At 38.3% G+C, this 21,747-nt stretch overlaps 1 long non-coding RNA gene across 5 annotated transcripts in view; it reads right to left on the bottom strand.

The window, feature by feature from the left end:
• LOC140698139 (uncharacterized) overlaps positions 1-21,747 on the bottom strand; it is a 785,970-nt gene that overhangs the window by 485,463 nt on the left and 278,760 nt on the right. For all 5 annotated transcript variants that reach the window (XR_012075665.1, XR_012075668.1, XR_012075663.1 and 2 more), the window contains exon 4: positions 4,319-4,432. This is a non-coding gene — a long non-coding RNA (uncharacterized lncRNA). The remainder of the gene's footprint in view (positions 1-4,318; positions 4,433-21,747) is intronic.

Genomic DNA, 21,747 nt, shown 5'->3' with positions numbered 1-21,747 from the left:
ATCACAAGCAGAAAATATTAACCACATTATAAAACTAGAGTGAAAAAAATATATATATGATCACTTTCAGTCAGCACAAATATTTTAAATAATGCATAGCAAGGATGTTACATGAAATCCATTATTCATGGCTTTTCTCATACATATGTTTGAAAATGGAATGTCACTGGTTGCCCTGGGAATTGGTGTCATGGTGTGTTATGTAGTCCATAACTTTCTACTCTGCCACACTTTTTCGCCTAAAAAGAATTCTCTAATTGGATTGTCAGTCACTTACACATTACCTTTTGCCCACCTGGCAAATGATATGCTCCCTGTAGCCATTTTTCTTCCCCATTTCCACTGTTTGAATACTGACTGCCCTTGGCTCTCTCCCTTTCTCTCTCACATGCACATACATCCTTTCACTTATAGATAGATTGCTTTTCTTATGTCAAACTGAAATTCTAAGATGTAACTGTGTAACACTTGAGATCACTCAGTCAAGAATTGTTTAAAATCAGGTAAATGGTGTGCTATATTTAACAGGGCAAACTAGCATTTAGCATTTTTGAAATCTCTAATAATAATAATAATAATTAATGAGACCAACAACAAAACTTCAACTTGATGCTTTGCATTATTTCACTTTTAATTCTCTCTCTCTCTTTCTCTCATTTCATTGTGTTTTGCCTTATTACACTTCACAAATACTGCACCTTTACAAACTGAAGGTTAGCGGCAACCCTGCTTTGAGCAAGTCTACTGGCACCGTCTTTCCAATAGCATTTTTAATTAAAGCATGTACATTGGTGTTTTAGACATAATGCTATTGCACACCAATAGACTATAGAATAGTGCAAACATAACTTTTACATGTACTGGGAAACCAAAAATTTCACCTGACTCGCTTTATTGTGACATTCGTTTTATTGCAGTGGTCTAGAACCAAAATCACAATATCTCCAAGGGATACCTGTATACATAATAACGTAAGACAAATCTGGAGCATTCTAAAGCAAACACCACTCCCAACTGCAGTTATTCTTATTCATTTAGGATTAAATTCATTACTTAGTGTCATAATTTTCAAATGTGCCCTCAGAGTATAATTAAATGAGTAAAGATGCTCCAGCCACAAGTCATCAGGGAAATGCACATCAAAATAACAATGAGCCACCACTACAGCTATTAGAATGGCCAAGCTCTGGAACACTGACAACACCGAATGCTGATGAGCATGTACAGCAACAGAACTCTCATTTATTGCCAGAGAGACTGCAAAATGGTACAAGCACTTTGAAAGACACTTTGGTTGATTCTTACAAAACTCAATATATCTTACCATACAATCCACCAATCATGCTCAACCAAAAAAATGGAAAATTTAGATCCACATATAACCTACACGTGGATGTTCATAGTCACTTTATCCATAATTGCCAAAAGCTGGATGCACCAAGATGTCCTTCAATAGGTGAATAGATAGGTAAACTGTGGGACCTCCAAACAATGGAATATTAGTCAGTGCTAAAAAGAAATGAACTATCAAGCCATAATCTATGGAATGTACAACACCCAGAATAAACCCTGAAGTAAACTCTGGACTCCTGAGTGATAATGACATATCAAGGTGTACTCATCAATTGTAACATAATGTCACTCTGGTGGGGATGCTGCTAAGGGGGGAGGTGAGGCATGTGTGTGAGAAGGAACTGTATGGTCTACACCTTCCTCACAGTTTTGCCATGAACCTAAAACTGCTCCGGAAAAAGTAAGTTTTAAATTTTAAAAAAAGTCAGGGCCACTTACTCAGTAAGCATGTTTTAAAAGTACATTTGGCCACACTAATCAATCAAGGTATATAGTCTACCACATCCACTGTGCTGCACTGCCCTCATCCTTTCAAAATGACTCTTAGAAAAAGTCCAAGAGCAAATACTCGAAACTGTTTATTTCTTTAGTGTCACTTTCCAGTATTTGGAAAACATGGTATCCTGGAGAGACGTCAATATGTATGACTTATGCCTGTTGACTGACTCCCATCAAGATACTTTATGTAAATGTCTTGGTGTGGAGACTAGTTTGTAAGAAAAAATGAGGACATTTGGGGAGATACACTGACATACGCATATCAGCACACTAGAGACGATTCAGAATCTAAAGGGGTTAATTTTAGGTTACTTTCTAAATAAGCAGTGGTCTCGTTGACTCCCAGAGTATGTGAGCATGAAAAAGAAAGTCCAAGGAGTTTGGGGCTTGATTCTACTATAACATTAAAATGCCATTCTACTCCCATGCCCCACTGCTATGACCACAAACAAACGTCCACTAATTAGATATATCCTACAGGAGATCTATAAAGAACTTTCTCTTTATAGACCATCTGACCTCTTCTTTTGCTGTTTGAACCTGAAAACACAGAATTATGAAGGGATTTGTAAAAGGCCCATAGCAACCTAGGATCAGAGTTCAGTGCTCTTGGTACCATTCTAGAATTATTTCCACAGAACACATAGGCATTTCCATTTCCAAGAACTCTGTGTCAATATATAGGTTTATTCTTATTTTGCTGTGTTTGGTACACTCTGGAATCTGACTTCCAAAATACAGAAATTCACATTCTTCTCAAAAGATAATATACTCATTAGAATGATGACTCTTTTAGAAGGTGTGTTTCCACTGGGCTGAATTTGATGACAGTTGGTCTCCATGATTTCATAGAAACATTCTTTCTATGAATTAGTGTTTTAAGGTTTTGTTATGATTTGCCACTTTTGAGGGATCCTTTGGATATTTAGATTGGCAAATTGTTCCGCATCCATTTTGGAGTGAAATGAGAAACAATGCAAACATTTAAGCATACACAAAAAAGGGGTTATTTTTCTGGAAAAGCACCACTAGAAATTATTTCCAAGTGCTTTGAAACAGGAAAAAGTTTCATGAGTACTGCTTAGAACCATGGCCAATAAAAAGAGCATAATGAAAAATTAATGCTCAAAAAGACCTTTCTTCTGAAGCAAAAGTCAAAACTCAATTTTGATATATGGTCTGATAGCTGCTACTTTAGATCACTGGCACTTAATGACTAGATCTTCACCTTTTTTGTTTTTCACAATTTGCTTTATTTTTCATGATAGAGACTTTCATATTTTCCCTTACATATCCAATTACAGATTAGGATTCCAGTAGAGGGATGTCACAGCTCACAAACCCTTCACTGAAAAATAGTTATCTTTTATTGGAAAAGTCTATCTTTGGCCCAGCTTGTGACTGGCTGAAGATTCTTGACAGGTAATGATCATTCAAAAAGCCAGAAGATTAGGTAAGTATATCCTAAAGATCGATATGATGACAGATGCAAAGTGGTCAGTATTTTATACAAATGGTCTAGACCATCAATGGATTAATAAATTCAAATGGAATATCAGAATTTTGGCTTTTGGTAAGATAATAAACCATCTGTGTTAACTTTAATAAAGGTGAAATGAAAGAATGATACTAGTTTTTGCTGACTGTGACATTTACCTATTTTAATCATAAAAGTCAGGACTGAAAAATTTGAAAAGTGACTGTGAAAAGGAGGTAAGAGGGACTATATTCCAACTGAGAAATCAGAAAGCTATACCGGTGTGGTTTCTAGAGAACTATGCTCAAAATCATTATGCAAGAAGACACAGACACCAAAGAGCTCCCCCTCTGCTTTACTGTTTAACTGTCAACATCTTTATCAATTCTTTCAGAAATGTGGTAGAATAAGTATTCCTTATTATATTGTTCCTTCTGCTCAAAATAACATTCCTTAAAATTTGTGGACTCTATATTAAAGAACAAGCATTGAAAAACAAAACGAATAACCCACTCCCCCTCAAAAAAGATGCTGTTTTTGAGCGACAATGAAGCATGCAGCTGTCAGCCAAAGTATGTAACACAACCTGTGTGTGGATGTGTGTATACATGCATTTTTTTTTAACGGCTATCTTTCATTGGCCCATAGAAGGTAAATCCTAGGAGTTACTTTGTGATGAAACATTTTCCAAAGTATGTTATACAGGAAAGTTTTTAATGTTTCTGAGAGCAAATAATTTTGGAGATGGATGAGTTCAATAAAATTAACCAAGAAAATTCTAGGAGTGATCATGTACTAAAGAAAAATCATGACTCTCAAAGAGAAGGCAAATCTGAATCAATTCCCTCACCTGAAATCAATCTCTCTCTCTCTCTCTCCTTCTCTCCTTCCCTCCCTTGTTGTATTAGTCAGGGTTCTCCAGAGAAACAGAACTGATAGGATACATACAGATATACATAAAAGGAGATCTATTAACAGGAATCGACTTACGTGGTTATGGAGGCAGAGAAGTTCACAATTTGCTGTCTCCAAGCTAAAGAACCAGGAAACCAGTGGTGCACTTCAGTCTGAGCCCAAAGGCCTGAGAACCAGGATCGCTGATGTCTGAGGGCAGGAGAAAATGAACATATCAGCTCAAGCAAAGAGAGAGGGAATTCGCCTTTCCTCTGCTGTTTCGTTTTATTCAGACGCTTAACAAATTGGATGGTGCCCACCCATACCAGGGAGGGCCATCGGCTGCACTTGATTCATGAATTCCAGTGCTAACGTCATCACAGACACACCCAGACATAAGGATTTACCAACTAGTGGGACATCCCAATGCAAACTGATGCATAAAGTTAAATACCACACTTGTAGATCAAGATTCATTTTTAGAAATGCAGGTTCTACCAGAAAGTCAATCATTTACCAGAAGATCATGGCGATAAGATTTGAATATGAAAGAACTGACTTGATTTTTTAAATTATTATTGAAATAAATGGTGTGCCTTGATAGAATGATGTCTGAAAGACTGAACATCCTTGACCACCAGCCTCCATCTACTTCAGCATGGAGACACCCTCAGGACTCACAGTAATATCTACTCTGGACTCTTTCTGGACAATTTTCTGTCATGCCAATCACCGGGAACAAAGAATTCTGATCTGAATTTTTTGGATATTATTGATAATCTGAACTATATACTTGCCAGTGTAAGTCAAAATTTACCCATTGTCCACTTCTACTAATGCTTTGATCAAAACCTTTGTCCAGAGATAATAAGTGTGGACTGTCACTAATTCTTCTTTACTTAAACTAATTCTTTTACCTTTTATCAATGAGGACAGAACCAAATAGATGTATTAACTTAGAAGCTGGGAAGAAATTTCTGACTATAGAGGAAGCCTCTAGGATTTATTACTGAATATCTCTCTTGTTCGTTTCTTTTTCAGGGAAAAAAAAAAGAGTAGATGATAATATTTTTGGAATCAGTCTGACTTGAAACCTTTACCAGGACTCACACTTAACTGAATTATTAGTGATCGCAAATGTTTTGACTCAGAAAAAGTTTTTCAGTTGAGCCAAATAAATTTCATCTCTATTTGAAATGGGAAGATTGTGAAGTTTGGCCCATAAAGAGTTAAATATTTGTAGCAGATCTTTTTTTGGGGGGTTCTCTTCTTTGTAAAGATCTAAGTAGTCTCTGAGAGAGAGTAATGGTCTCCGACTCCTCTCTATCTCTTTACTGCTTCCCTTTCGAATCTTTGATGTAAGCAAAATAAAAGGAAATGACAGACTTTCAAGCTATTGTCTTACGACTTTCACACAAGAACCACATTTCAAATTTTTAAATCGTCTTGCGTATCTCAGTGCCGTGGAATTTCAAATTTGAGCCTCTGCCCTTCAGACGGTAAGGCCAGTTTTTCCTTTTTCTTTTTCTCTTTCTTTCCCCTCATCATTTTCCTCTATGCCATTTTTAACCACACGGCTACCCAGTTACTGTGGATGCTTTCAAGATCTTTACTCTAGCTCCTTCCAGTGGTAAATTACAAATGTGCTGCAGACAGCAGAGATTTGGAATTGTTTTGATATGGCAGGAGTGCAATGGCGAGTGAAGATGATCTCTGTACCTCATTCGGCATCTCCTGCTCCTGATTTAAAGTTAAAGGTGAAATTCTAGTACTAGAGCCTGAATCTGGAGCTCATGTTTATTCAGAAAGTGTAAAGGTACTTGGTTCACTTGAGTGCCGGCACTTCTCACACTGTCCAACAGATGAGTGGATGAAAATTTCCAAACCCAGGCAAAAATCCAGCACCACAGCTCCATAAAGCACGTGACATATGCATTTCCACAGACTGAGAGTTCCTCTGGGCTCTAGGGAAAACAGTGCTCTGTAATAATGGCAGCAGGTGTTTTTACTAATGATCTTTTAATGGCATTTTTGATGGTTTTAATTAAACCCCAAATATTTCTGTTGGAAAAATAAAGGACAAACGGTTTCTAAGGCAAAATAAATAGTGTTTTTAAGGATGCATTTCAAAAAGGGAAAAAAGGAAACTGCATGTTGTCTCATTAACGAAAGCAAGTAATGCCTTCGTAAAGTCCAACTGGAAGTTTCATAATCGAGAAGAAGTTAAACCATTATGATAAAAGAATTGGTAAACATTACCATTGGGAAAAAAGTGTAAGATATTTATTAAATAAGGAATATCATATCCTATCCCTAAACTGATAAGGAACATAATATGTAGGTTTATCACACTGAAATATTTTTGTTAAATATATGAACCATATTAAGGTCTGCTAACAATTACGAAAAGGATCAAGATCTCAGGCAAACCTGATTCTTTCTCTGAGAGCTGACACTGAATTCAGAGCAGCTTTGGATGAACAAGAAGATTCACACTGGCATCTTTTGCTGGGCAAGTTAGACAAACCTAGGTCAGGACTACAGACATGTTGGCATAGAGGCAGGGACACAAGCAGGTAATTTATGATGTTTGATATTTACCCCATGGCGCCACAAAGTCTCACTGTGGCCTATTTGGAGCAGCGTGCAATTAGATACCCAAAATCTCTCCAACCCAAAACATTGATAGAAACAAACATCCCAGGGCAAAAGAAAGGTTCCAGGTTAATTTCTCCAGTCTCCCCAGAAAATGTGCTCTCCACCCTGTCCTGGGTATAGTTTCACTCCTTACTTGAGAACTGGTGAGGTAAGCCCTGTCCGAGCATCCTCTGTGAAAGCCTTTCGAGCAAAACTGAACTTGTGCCAATAACAGATTATGTGGTTCTGCTCATCTGTGGCCTCTGCTTTTCTTTATGATACTTCAGGACCAACCCACGAAATGCTATTGCCACAGGAGAGATTCTTCTTGGCCATCAAAAATAGTTAATACTTCTGAAATTTCATCAAAATTATAAACATGACCAAGTTAGAACACCAAATTTCCCCATCACTCATGGGGAAAAGTACCACCTTCGCACTGTGGTAACTATAACCCTCCATATTCTGACCCAAGTGTGCTCTCAAGCCTCCCCTCCACCCAATCCTCCCCTCCTAAATCAGTCTCCACCCAAACTCCATCAGCATTCTTCTACTTTTAGTTTCAGAAAAAAAGATCAAGAAGTTTTGTATTGATGCACATGCTATGTTAACACACCTAGAATTTACTTCTTCGCAGGTTGTGTCTGACAACAGTCTGTGTACCCCTTAAGAACCCCACTTTGATATGTTTCCTAACCTTCTTCTCCCAGTTTCTCAACAAAGCGTTAACAATTGAAGGCAGAAAGGATAAGCTGAGGATGGAGAGGAGGTGATTTTCTTATCTTCAACTTAAAGTTTGCATTATCTAAGATAAAACTAGCTATTGAATTAAATAAACCCTAGGATATGCCATGGCTCATGGAAGATGAAAGTTTGTTACTCATGTAAAATTTAAAAACAGTACTTTTGTTCAAAAGCAGAATCCTCCAATAACGAGACCAAGCCCCTCCTCATCTGGCCCCTCCACTCGTGTCCACACGTGACCTTCAGGTTTGCTATGTGCATCCATATCAAGCTAGAAAAAGGGAGACAGACTAAAGAAGGCACACCTACGTTCTCATGGTCTTGGCCCTACACACATCCCTTCCACTCAGATTCTAGTGGCAAGAGTTAGTCATGTGGCCTCACCTAAATGCCAATAGACTAGAAAACAGGATACTTGGCTGGGCAGCTGATTCCAGCAGCAACTCTAAATAATGGAACATGAACTGGTAGTTGTAATATTACAGATAATTCATATATTAATTAGTTAAACAGGCAACAAGTGACAGTGTCTCAACAGGTTAAGTGGAATTACCATATGACCCAACAATTCTGCTGCTAGGTATATACCCAAATGATTTGAAAACAAGAGTTCAAACAAAAACTTATATACAAGTGTTAATAGTACCACTGTTTCCAATAGTCAAAATTTGGAAACAACCCAAATATCCATCAAAGGATGAATGAATAAACAAAATGTGGTACACTCATAAAATGGAATATTATTCAGTCATAAAAAGGAATTAAATGCTACAACATAGATTAAGCTTGAAAACAGTATGCCAAGTGAAAGAAGCCAGGCATAAGAGGACATAAATTGTATTATTCCACTTATAAGAAATATCAACAGGCAAAGGTATAGAGATAAAGAGTAGATTTGTGGTTGCCAGGAGCTGGGAGACGGGAGGACTGGGAGTGACTATTTAATGGGTACGGGGTTTCCATTTGGGGTGATGAAAATGTTCTGGAACTAGGTAGTAGTGATGGTTTCACAACATTTTGAGTGTATTTAACACCACTGAACTGCACACTTTAAAATGGCTAAAATGATAACTTGGATATTTATTATTTTACCGCAATTTAAAAAGAAAGATAGCATGGCTTTCTGGGGGGGGGGCATGTACTGAATCAAACCTTCACCTACAATATTTTATTATGTTTAATGACAAATGTTAGCACAAAACCTCACACAAAGAGTGTAGTTAGCACTATTCCTCTTTTAAAAATTTTCTTTGGAACTGCATTTTTTTCTTCCTTCAGTCTAACAAATATATTCTGAACAATTATTTGGTTCCAGTCACTGGTCTGTGTGTTCATACTTACCATAGATTCTAAGCCCTGTAAGAGCATGAAGGTATATTTAAAGAGGACACAGACCCCAGGTAAAGATGGAGACCAGTCAGTGCTACTCTGACTCTGTTTTACTGCAAGTGCCGACTTGTCAAATCGTACTACACTCAGAGTTCAAAGGGGGGCCTGGCAATCTGAATCTTCCTGGATGTCTGCATATTTCTACTCTGCTTGAGGATTCTGCTATTCAGGACTTTAAAGAAAACTTTGAAGAGTCATCCCATAATTCTTCATGCAAATGGGTGAATGCGGCATCCTCAGTGATATATAACTGAATAATCCAAATTGTATTGATATTTGGATTTACATTTTGATTTTTTCTTTCTTGTCACTGCACATTTGCCTTCCCAATCCTATTTTAGCTGAATGTAATGGTAAATGTGATTTATTCTCTCAAATGACAGATGACAAGAGGCAGTCTTAAGTGATCTGACTGGCATATGGAGCCAGTTAGATTTACATTTAACTGGGAAAAAAAAAAGTCATCTAACCTCAGAACTAGAAAGGCCCTTAGGAATAATTCAGTTTGACCTCTTCATTTGTATATAAAAGAAAACTGAAAGCCAGACATGTATATTTTCATTCGTTACTTATGGAGTGACCATACTTCCTGGCTTGGACCTGTTGCCTCAGTATAATTAATAATCATAGTTCCTTTCATTCTCAAAGACCTCCTGGTTTACAATGAGATATTTATCTCATTTATATCTCTCTTGGTACAGGGGATCCCTTAGATAATATCATACAAACTCAGACTATCTATTCATAAAAAACAGCATAGATATGCATACATATAACATTTGAGTCTCATTTACCAGGAACCTCAAATTGAGAATCTTTGATGTAAATGTCAGAACCAATAAAACTATACTGATCAATTTCTATGCACTTCTCACATAGGGAGGTAAGCAATGTGGCCTATTAAATCTCCACATCTTAATGAGGTAGATCTCACTGCACCAGTCACACAGGGGATGAGCTAACAGCTGCCATGAATCAGGACTCAGCCTCCGGTCTTTGAATCCTCTGACCTTTCTACCATGAGACGTGTAGAGTGTAGGGTTTCACAGATTGTTACTTTATTTCCTGGCTGACACTGACCAGCTATGTGACCTCAGGGAAGTTGATTAACTCACTGTGCCTCATTTTTCTAATTTCTAAAATGGAGGTGATGTTAGAGGTACCTACCTCTTCCTGGTTTGTGAGAATTAAACAGAATAACATACCAGCAGTTTTTGGAAGACTACCTAGGATACAGTGATCCTTCAATAAACGTTAGCTATTACTACCAGAAGCAACACTACTTCTGTGTAGTTACACAAATATGACTAAGTGAACACGTAAGTCGATTATCACACAATCCAAAAAACAAGAGCTCAGAAATAATGGAGACTAGCAAAGTAGGAAAGCATCTTCACAGTACACAAACAGCCTCAAAATAGTTTATCCTGTAAAAACCATGATACACATCTGAGAAAGGAGAGAGGAGACTAGAGAATGTGAAACTATGAATATGTGTCCAGTTAGGTTTGGACAACTTCACAGAGGAGTTTTAGAGAAACATATGAAACAAAGTATCTTGTAACATACACACTGTTATCATGCTATGTTTCCTAGAGGAGCCATCAGTAACTTCAACAGATTCTCAGTATTCATCCTAAAATTATTCCCTGTAATATCGGGGTGCATTATGATTATACTTATTCTCTATATTTATTAACTTCAAGGTACAATCCTGGAGGTGGATGTCAGCGACTTGAAGAACTCATTGGTAGGAGCTTACTTGCTTGTCTGTAAATAAAGAATTAACATATTTCTTGGCCAGAGCTAAGTCTCTGTCTAAATATAAGACCAGCTTCCTTATCACAGCCACAGAAAGGATGCAGAACAGAAAGAAGTAAGATAATGTTCTGGTCAAACTATGTCCTTATATATTCATACAAAGTCTTCATTTTCTTCAAATGCCAGAATATGACTTTGAATTTTTTTTTCTCAGTTGGGACTCTTATTTGCAATAACACTAGGTAAAATTTAAATTGCTTGGGCTAAAAGGGGGCTTTATTGATGGACACAATGACTTTGGGGAAACTAGGAAGGGCTAACTTTTCATATGTTATTTCTACTTCTCTCCTGCACTTGCTTCATTCTCTGAAATTTTTTCTCCTCAAATTAACTAGCATAACACTGAAAACACCTCCTTAATTCCTATTACATATTATATTACACTTTCCTCAAAATAAATTCCTACAAAAGAAAATGTCTACTAATATTTTAGCATCCACAGTAAATAAGTAGATGGAGATAAGGGAGAAGGACAGGTTCCAGGACAAGAGGATTAAAGAATTTTTTAAAATGCATTTCTTTTACAGGCTTCTATGAAATGCTCTATTTCATACACAACTGACCACAGCAATAGTCGACTCCACGTCTAAGAATTAATTGCAACTCTCTCTCCTTTGAAATCTTCTGCACCTGATAGAAAATGTACTTTTTTAGTTGCAGTCCCTGTTTCATTCATAGGAAATCATAATCTTAGTTGAGAATATTATCATATGAACTGTAAACAGTTGTCCAAAATGAGGAATCCAGGTGATTAAATACAAATTAAAGCAGCAGGTCAAGTGAGCTGGACACTTGAACCATTTAGTGAAAAAAGGAGGTTAAGTGTCTCTTGGGGTAAGGCTTAACTAAAAAGGAGGTGATGAGCTAAGACTTTTGTGAGATCCTCAGAATTCTGCAACCTTATCATTCTAGCTAACTCCTTGTTTCCCAAATCCTACAAAGAAATGGTGACCTATCAAGCAAGATTAAAAAAAATTTTGAAACAGTAAGATGTATTTTGGGGTATGGTGATCCAATAAAGGTTAGTGTTGCCTAGAATCCACATTACACAGATTCCTCTGTAACGCCAGTTCATCAGAGTTTCCACTTCCTCATGAGCTGGCAGAGGAGTAAGCTTTCAACCCCCTAAAAGTAGTTCCTGCCAGAGCAGAGAAAGGAACAAAGTATTAGGGAAGGACGCGAGGGAATGATCACTTCTTTGAATGTTGAGCGTGTCTTCTCAGAAAAGGTCAGGATGTACAAGCAAGTTACTTGGAATAGAAAGTTTCTAGGGAAACAAGGCAGTGAGATTCACTCACGTACAAAGAATACCAAGAAGGTCTGAAAGGACTTGACCTGCTTAAAGAGAACTCTATTCGGTTGGGACTGGCAGAGTCCAGTGTATACATAGGATAGGATCAGGAGGTAAATAAAGGAAATGTTTTTACTTACTCACTTTTCATTATTCATTTTAAAAATATTCATGTGGTGCCCCCTCTTCCAGGTGCTGAGTTAGTCCTTAAGAACACACCAGTGAGGAATACGGCAGGAGAGCAAGAGAACCAGATAAACAGCCGCTGTCCAGTGCGTCTCTGCTGGTAGCAGAGGAGGATATCAAAATCCACCAGGTGCAGAGAACGCGGTAATCACCCTGTCTCAGGTCAGGCTGCACCTCCAGGGAACACGTGATCTGGGCTGGAAAGGAAGATTCTGCTCTCACTGGCCCGATGGACCCGGGGAGGGGAGGGTGAGCAGCAGCGTTGGGACCCTCCGCCATAGGATTCTAAACATCCCCAAACATTAAAATGTAAGTAATCCCTACAAGCTGAAAATGTATTAACTCTCTTTTGGAAGTAGTAAAGTAAAACACGTAAAGGCAGAATAGATGAAGCTCTGGGTAGAAAATCGGAGCAGGAATGTATAGCTATGAAGTCTGCCTCGTATTAATATATTTCCTAGTGCCAAACAATAGTATTGAAGACCAGGAACATTAAGGGTATCAGGCCCTTTCACATCTCTGTGCTGTGCATGTCAGAAGCCCTCATCCAGTTCGTCTAGGGGACCTCTCTTTTTGCCCTCTGCTGGTTTGCCAAGAGCCTTTAAAACATTATTTCTTCTCCACATTATATGTTTGCCAGCATATGAACATCCACAGTGAAATAAAATATAGATTAGGGAAAATCATTTCATACTTTTAATATGGAGACATTATCAAACATGATAGAGGTTAAAAGAGCTTTCCTTTCAAATTCTAAGAATGTTAATTGGTGATATTAAAAGGTTGCCAGTTTTGTGAGGCTTTTCAGGGCAAGGCAGAGAACTGATCAAGAAGATTCAAGTTCAGTTACTACCCAATGCTTAATTCATCACTTCTTGAGCAGATACATAAACAAAAAGAATGGCATGCACCATCTCTTTCCTAAATTATGAAAAAGCATTTAATTTCCATTTGTCTTGACAGGTGATTAACAGGATAAAGAAAAAAGATCTCAAAATACTATCAGGAAAAAATCAAAAAAACTGAGATTTGCTGAGTTTATCCACAGAAGTCTATCCTCATTTAATCTATGTGGGTTTACAAAAATACCTGCTATGTATTCCATGCAGAATGTTGAGGACTACATACTAAACATATGTAGTGTTCGTGTCAGTTTGATGACATTTATGAAGCAATTAGTAACTAGATAACCATGGGGCCTAAGAGGACCAGTGGAAGGAGATGCTACGGCACTCAACATTAAATGTCATCTTAGACCATTCTTAACACATGACCTGAGAATATAAAAGGTAACAAAGTGATTCAACAGACACACTGTGCTATAAGTTCACGTGTTAGATTAGGGGTGGGCAAACTTCTGCTGAAAAGGGCCCAAGAGTAAACATTGTCAAACAACAATATCTTCAACTCTTCGAGCACCTGTTCTTGCTGAAAGACTGATAGTCTCTTTTACATTTTACATTAAAAAAATGCAAACTTCTAGGCCATTCAAAGACAGGCAGAGGCCTGGATTTGACCCACAGGCAGGAGTCTGCCAACCCCTGCACTAGAAAATCACTAATGTGTTTTATTTTCTGTCTTAGGTAAGGCACACCATTTATACACACACACAGACACCTGTGTGCATATGTTTCAAATGTAGGTTATAAATAATTCTAAACCTTACATTAATCAGATAAAATTCGATTTGCAGCATTTAATTTCAGGAACACTTCCAAGAACTATTGAAAACATGACAACACTAGCACCTTAAAAATTTTGTTTGAGAACTGTCAGTTTAAATAAAACAAAAAACAGACGAGCTTGTCTCATTGTTTCTTTTGTTCTCACGATAAAAGCTTTATTTTAAGAAAGCCATGCATTTATTATTAATCTTATAGTTAAATATCTGAAAGTAATCTGATTCCTGCAGGAAGAATCACCTGAACTGTGTGCCTTTTCAAGGCCCCTAAGCCTTAAGGAGTTCTTAAAAAACGAGCTGAGGAGATATTCCAAGCAGAGAGACTGGGATCAGGGCTCCAGAGCAAAGCTCTTAGAACTTTATGTGCTACATCCTGCATGGTTTATTTTGTACGCCTAAAGAAATCAAGAATTGTACGACTGGGTTTCCTGCCTCTTACTGCATTCAGGTTTACTGTTTATTCTACGACTGTTTAACTCAGGATTCTATAATGAGGGTCTAAACAGAAGGCCTGCATGTGGCAAAATGTAAAAAAGCAGTTTTTGGCCCCTTCTCTTATGGAAGTTACATTTTAGTGGGGAGAGGTAAAGGAGGGAGATGGCAGGCGAGTAACAAGAAAGCAAGTAACTCCAAAAAATTAGGATAAATTTTGATTGAAAGGAGACAGCAAGACACAGCGCCAGATGACTACAGGGCACGGGCCTCCTTGAGATAGAGTAAAGGCTTCTTCAAGGAGGTGGCACTCTAACCGGACCCTAAGGATTGAGAAGAAGGTAGGCAGAAAAACCACACAGGGAAATTGTCCCAAAATAAGGAACAGTAAGAGCAGTTTGAAGACAGGATTTCCTGTGCTCAGAAAATTGTCAGAAAGTCATGTGGCCTCAGCAGGGTGAGCAAGGAAAAGAAGTCATTAAGATGAGATTTAAAAAAAAAAAAACAAAAAACAACAGAGCCTATAGAACAGGGAAAGTAATTCAAATACAATTCTGGGAAATTTGAATATTATTCCAAGAGCAGGAGGAAACCGCTGAAGAGCATTTAAGCACCTTTAAGAGGTAAGAGTATAATGAATGAAGAGTTCATTTAAGCATTTAAGCACAGTGGGTTGCTTTTTTTCCTTAACATTAGTCTTTCTAGTAAGTCTAACGGATGCAAAAATAATTAGAATAATTCTTGATTTTACTATGGACTCTGAATGTGTCTGAACACTCATGACTGACAATTCTGAAATCTCTGCTCACACGCTTCATGAGGCTGTGTCGTAATTTTAGTAATCACCATGGTGATTTAATCACCCTCACCAAAGTGAAAAAGACATTGTCATCCCCCGTGATTTCCTGTGCTCTCATCGCTGACAGTCTAACGCAGTCAGGGGAAAACAATCCTCAATTTAGTATCATCATGCAGATCTTAGCCCCTCTGGGAATCTTATGACGTTGGTTGCTGTCACACCTCCACACATTACCATTAACTCTTTTGAGCAGCTTTTATCACCGTAATTAGTATGACAGCAAGCTGCTAGCATATAAGGTCAAGGCTACATAAGAAAGTGGTTTCTCCCACTCTTTCAGGTGTCCCCAGTGTGAGATCATTCATTCCTTCCTTCCTTCTACTATTTTGGGGTGCTGTTCTAGGTGCTGAAAGTTGAGACTAAACCAAAAGTTGAGATTTCATGGAGTTTACATACTAGTTTGGTAGAAAGTATATTTCCATATAAATATCTCACACTAGATTAAATAACAGCCTCCTGAAAAATATTGGTTATCCCTATTTTTCTTAAAAATAAAATTATTTTCCAGGATTCAGGCACTCAGCTCAAATTAGACCTGCCTGCCCTTCCAAACTGAAAAAAAAAAGGACCAAGTTCTAAGGCTATATGACCTTAAGGCTGAAGATTCTGGGTTTACAACATCCAGGAAGATGATAAAATTATTTAGCCAATTTTAATGCAGTCTTTTTACAAATAGGCAAACTGAGATTCTTAGATGAGAAAGAGCCTGATTAAATTTACACACCAACTTGGGAACTACTGAATCAAGGCAATGACCCTCCACTGTTATTCCCACTACCTCTTAAAGGAAGCTCTTGGAATCTCCTCATTTTTTATACAAAGGGAGGAAACTCAGAGAGGTACAGTGACCTGTCCAAAAGCATTCATGCTTAAAGGAGCCCAACTAGAAATATGACCCAACTTCTCTGATTCCCAGTCCAATCCTCTTGCCACTAAACAAACAAACAAACAATTCATCTTTATAGAGGTGCTTATTTTGCAATATGATCCCTTGAACATGAAGTTTATGAACTTATATTGAAGGAATTTTCTGAGATTCATTCCTGAGAATGTCCACTTTTCTTGAGGTATTGTAATACTTTTAAAAGGTGGCCATAAAAACTGATGCAAGCAGGAAAAGAATGTAACTCAGGTAAACAAAAAACTGAAGGGATGACTGAATGGCCAATACTGAGAAACTCATCTTGCTAGCTGCTAATCAATATTAATTATGATTAATGAATACAATCTAAATAATAATGTGTTTTAAGAAACTAGTGCTGTCCCCTACCTAAGAATAATTATGCTAACAGTACTAGTAAAACAGAGTACTAAAACCTACACATGTATTATTGTATTTAATGGCATTTTAAAACAAAACTGCTATTCCTGTTCACTTATCAAGAGAACAGATATTTTCCCAGCAATAAAGGTCAGATGCATTTTTTTGATTCCTACACATTCATAGACAGATAACCAGGCATATGCTTAGAGACAGGTTTAATACACACTGATATTTAGATATTTAATTCAAATCCACAGACTGTACGCTTAATCTTGCTCCCTCTAAGAGTGGGCTTCTTTATCACCAAAGCATAGCGTTTACGAGAAGAGGTAGGCAGCAAGGAGCAGGAGCCTAAAGACCATCAGACTCAACTGACATTTCAGGTTCTGCCTGAAAATGTGCTCGGATGTAGTCAGTGTCAACGCTTAGTGTCAGTTGCTGGGGCAAAGGCCAGCGGGACTATAATACACCTCTTCCATATAATCTAAATTCTAGAATTTTGATTCCTTAAAATTTGACCAGATTACTAGGGGAAAAGAAAAACAATCTGTGCAACGGATTTATTACTGCAGTGTTTCTCAGAGAATTTTACACACACAACGTACTGTGAACCTCCAGGAGTGGGATATGCTACGCAGTTTCCAAAACTTATTTGAAATACACTCCTTTTGTTTTATGACACATCGTGAGAAGTAGGGTGTTTTATGGTTCCTTAAAGGATGTGTGGACATAATAAATTCAACAAGCCTTCAGTCACTAAATGCTCACGGTGTTCCAGGCAATGTGCCGCGTGACGGAAACTTTGTTCATCAATTAACAGAATAATCAGTGGAAAGGGCAAGAGCAGAAGCAGCTCAGTCACGCTCTGTGGCAACAATGAGCCAGAGCTGAATTCCAAGTACTAGAACTCAGGGAGAAGCCAACTGCGCTTTCCTCTAGCTCTTCTCTGCGTGTAAAGTAATTTCTTCTTTTTACAGGAAAGTTAGTATCATTGAAGGGAAATCTAACTTCTGAGGCAAGCAGAGGCCTCCTGCATTCTAATGCAAAGACTGACAGGTGTCAAAAGAGGGAAGCCTTTGGGTTTTCTGGTTGCAAGTTCCAAAGAGCTCAATTACATTTGGCAACATTGCCATTGGTCTGTATACAAAGAGAAACATTCTAACTGCTCTGAGCACCTCCAGCTCCGATTCACGGGCCGTGAAGCCTTAGGCATTTATGCCCCGACCCTTACTGGTTGCTACATGCAGCACTGCAGCGTCTGCATCACCTGGCAGCTTGTTGAAATGCAGAACTCCAGGCCATCACCAAACCCACTAAATGAGAATCTGCATTTTCACAAGATCCCTATGTGATTTGATGCATACTGCAGCTTGAGAAACACAGCATCATGTGACACTGGTAGGAGCTTCCGAGAAGAATCTTCTTCAGAGAGCAACGTTTCACCCTTCACAGCTACATGATCTCTGGCAAGGAAGAGTGAGCAGGATTGGATGTAGGTCTGCCTGACTTCCCAACCTCCATGCTTCTCACTATGAAACACTGTCACCTGCTAGTTAAGTATCTAATTCTTGAGCCTTTTCTCTTCCACTCGTGAGATGAGGATAATCACACCTAACTCATGGGATTCATAGTGAAATTCGTGAGATGATGTATAAAGTCCCTCATCTAATGCTTTAGTAAACAGTGGCTATTGCTCATGATAAAAAGAAATGTTTTGATAAAGAAAGGTGATGAGAAGAAGAAAAAGAAGGAGGAGGAGAGAGAGGGGAGAAGAGGGAGCGAGGAGAAGAGGAGAAAGGGAAAGTAAGACAGAGATGTGTCTTAGAGGCAACTGGGAAACACAGTTGTCTTGGAAATGATTCTGGGACAAGTGTTGAAAGTAAAGGTAAGGAACAAGAACAGTAAGCAATGAGAACAGAGCATGGCCCTACCTCTACCACTCTAACCAGACTCTCCCTACAAAGTCTCCTGTCTTTCATTTGTGTAACTCGGAGGGAAAGCTCAAAACAGCCTTCGCTCAGGAAGCAGTGGCTCCTAGGAAGACAGAAAATAAAGCATGCACAGCCCACTCTGACCAAGGAAAGGAGCCAATGTGAACTGAGGTAGGGTTTCAAGGAGAATTAGCAGCCCTCACCACAACCTACGGGCAGGGGTGTCCCAGGCATTGCTGAGGGGCTGCACATGGCAGCAACACGTCTCCATCATAATTTTCCTTTCAAGTAGCCGAAAGCCAGTGCAAAACAGGCTAAGCAAAAAGGGGCTCTTATTAAAAGGATAGTGACCAGTGACATGGTTTTAGTCTGATTTAAAATCTCTCCTAAGATAATAAACCACCCCAGTTTGCCCAGGAGTCCCCTAGTTTTAGCACCGAAAGCCTCACATCCCAGAAAATCCCTCAGTCACAGGCATACTGGAAGAGTCATTCTAGCTTCGTTTTTTTATACTGCCCTACTCTGATTCAGTATGTGAAAAACATTGCTCTTAATTATTTTAAACTGTTTCTCCATAAAATTAATTCAAACCTTTCTATCACCTGTTTATATATTTATATATATTTCTCTCTCAATTTTTTTGAGACTATTTCCTTAAGGAAAACAAACATGGGCACAAATCCAGAGACCAAACCCATGAGCTAATTGGAGGAAAGCAATGTTACCACTTAGGCACATTTATGCCATGTTTTTCTTATTTTCCTGTTGGCTGCAACCCTCATAACTTTCAGGGATAAACACCAGGACCAACCTGAAAGCCTTCTAGCATGTGCAGGACAAAAACACCAGGCTAGAACAAATAAGCAATTCTGGCCTGGGAATGCAGTCTGGGATATGCCCTTTCAAAGGGCAGCGGTCTAACAGCTTGTTAGTTAGCCTTTTTAAAGGCCAGCAACCAGGAAAGGAGACCACTGGGTGCGGGTCACTCCACAGAAAACAAGCCATGTTCCTATGGCTATTTGCAATGCAACAGCAAGATGTGGTCCAGGAGGGAGCAAGTTACTCTCTCTCGGGGGCACCGGAACGGAATTGCAAAATACTGTTGTAAGTATAGAAATGCTTGACCTTGGAGCACCTTTTTAGAGTTATATTCCAAAGAAATAAGCTAAATAACCAAGAAAAAGATGTATATACAAAATGGTAATTTTGGGGTTATTTAGAAATGGCTATGAATACACACGCACAGACATTTTTAGCCACAACAGAATGCTTACATAAACAATAGTATATGCCTACGTAATAGCTACGATGGAAATGAAAGTAACAGCAGTTGAACACGGTAATATGCTCCATGCCTTAAATTGCCTATCTCACTTAATCCTTAGGATAACTCATTTAGTTCGGCACTTTTTCCACCCTCATTTTATTCATGAGAAGATAGAGGCTTAAAGAGATTAAAATGAATGGCCCAAAGTCACACAGCCCATAAGTTGCAGACGGAGGATAAACAGCAAGGTCTCTTGGATTCCAGAGTCAAATTTATCTGCTCGGCAATACTTTAAAAAAAAAAAAAAAAGTGAAAACATAAATATGAAATAAATGGATATTTCTTATCCTTTTCAATAAAAGAAAGCATCTGTTCTAGCCCAAACCCTACCTGTGTTTAGCAGGATGTATTTGGGTCCTGGAGACGATTATTTCTTATTATTGAACATAGTATTTGAGCAACAACAATGACTAAAAGCTATATATCCGAATGATAAATATTTCAGCTGAATTAATCTAAAAGAGCTGTCTACAGTGATGAATTTCTAAACCTAATTTTTACAGTTTCTAATTCCTCTACCCTGCATAGAATATGCCTCTAGATTTTATTTTACTCTCCATTTATCCTCTGTTTAGAGGATATGTTATCTTTAAATAAGAAGGCAAATGTTATTTGAGCAAAGGCTAGGGACAAATTCTGTGCCCTTAATACAAATAATTTTAAGCAATTTGACAGATAGAGTGCCATTACATCATTTTAGATACTAATGGGCATAATAATTCTTCAGCTTCTTCCTGAAAGGGAAGCTCTAAAGGGAGACAGCTGAATGAAAAGAAAATGTCAAGTTATTTATGGATTCCACTGCTGTTTCATGACACATCGAAGGAAGGTGGTCCCCTTGTGCAACTATGTGTCTAGCTTTTGTTGAACAGCACCGTCTTCCAGGTCCTCAGGTGACCTGCCCAGATTTCACTTGGAAACCATCCTTCTTACATCTTGGTGCACGGGCTCAGGGAGGCTGACTCATCCTCGGCCTAAGGGGTAGCTTTGGAATAAATGCCAGCATAATCAGAGCCTCATCTCCTCTGGCCACAAACAATCCAGGATAGACACCTGACATGTGGCAGGCCACTCAGAGCCAAGAGACTCAACTCTGGGACCTACACTAAAACATTTGAGAAAAAGATATTCCTCCTTGAAGCTTGCTAAATGCGGAGGAAAGTAAGCTTGGAGCTGCTGCAATGCGCTGTCCATCAGTTCCCTCTATGGCACATGTCTACCAAGAAAAATCTTGGTTACAGCAGAAGGAATATTTAATCATAGAATTAAAATAAGGTTATACTCTAGGGGTAAAACTACCCTTTAACCAAAATAAATTATCAATTCATCAATAAATATTCAAACTAAATCTTTCTTATCATTGCCTTGTCATGTAAAGACCCTAATGAATTAACAAAGCAAGCATCAAAATCCACTTTTATCTTTCTCCCTAGCATCCACATTAGACTGTATTTATAGATCTGAAAACTCATTTTGCATAGACATTGTCGAGTGTTTGCATTGAACTGCAAGCAACTTAAAAGTGCTTTAAAAAAAAAAAAAAAGCAAAACTGGAGAAGCAGAAGGGCATTAGAGGTCATGTCGCCCTTTGGGAAATTTGCCCAAGTCTCACAGTTAACTGAGGCAAAGAAAATCTGGCCTTTGCATCCTAAAGCCAGTATTCTTTCTACAGTATTACAAAATACTTTTTCCTGTCACTGAAGGAATCATCTTAAAGATACCACCTACACAAAAAAACATACATTGTGAATGTGTTTTAACTTTTGTAAAACACACAGTTCGAGCACGTACTTGGATGCCTCCTTGAATGAGAACGTGTTCCCTGAGCTTGCAACACAGTTCATTCTTCTCTCTTTGGAGAACTATGAGTCTTATTTTGGATTTCAGCTCAAATTTTCCTCCTTTCTCTGACTCCTGCCACATAGTTATATTATACACTGTTTGGTGTAACAGCTGTTCATGG

Source organism: Vicugna pacos, chromosome 9 (genome assembly GCF_048564905.1).
Source record: "Vicugna pacos chromosome 9, VicPac4, whole genome shotgun sequence".
Lineage (NCBI taxonomy): Eukaryota > Metazoa > Chordata > Mammalia > Artiodactyla > Camelidae > Vicugna > Vicugna pacos.
Note: the sequence above shows the minus strand (reverse complement) of the source record. Positions and strands in the feature narration are given on the sequence as shown.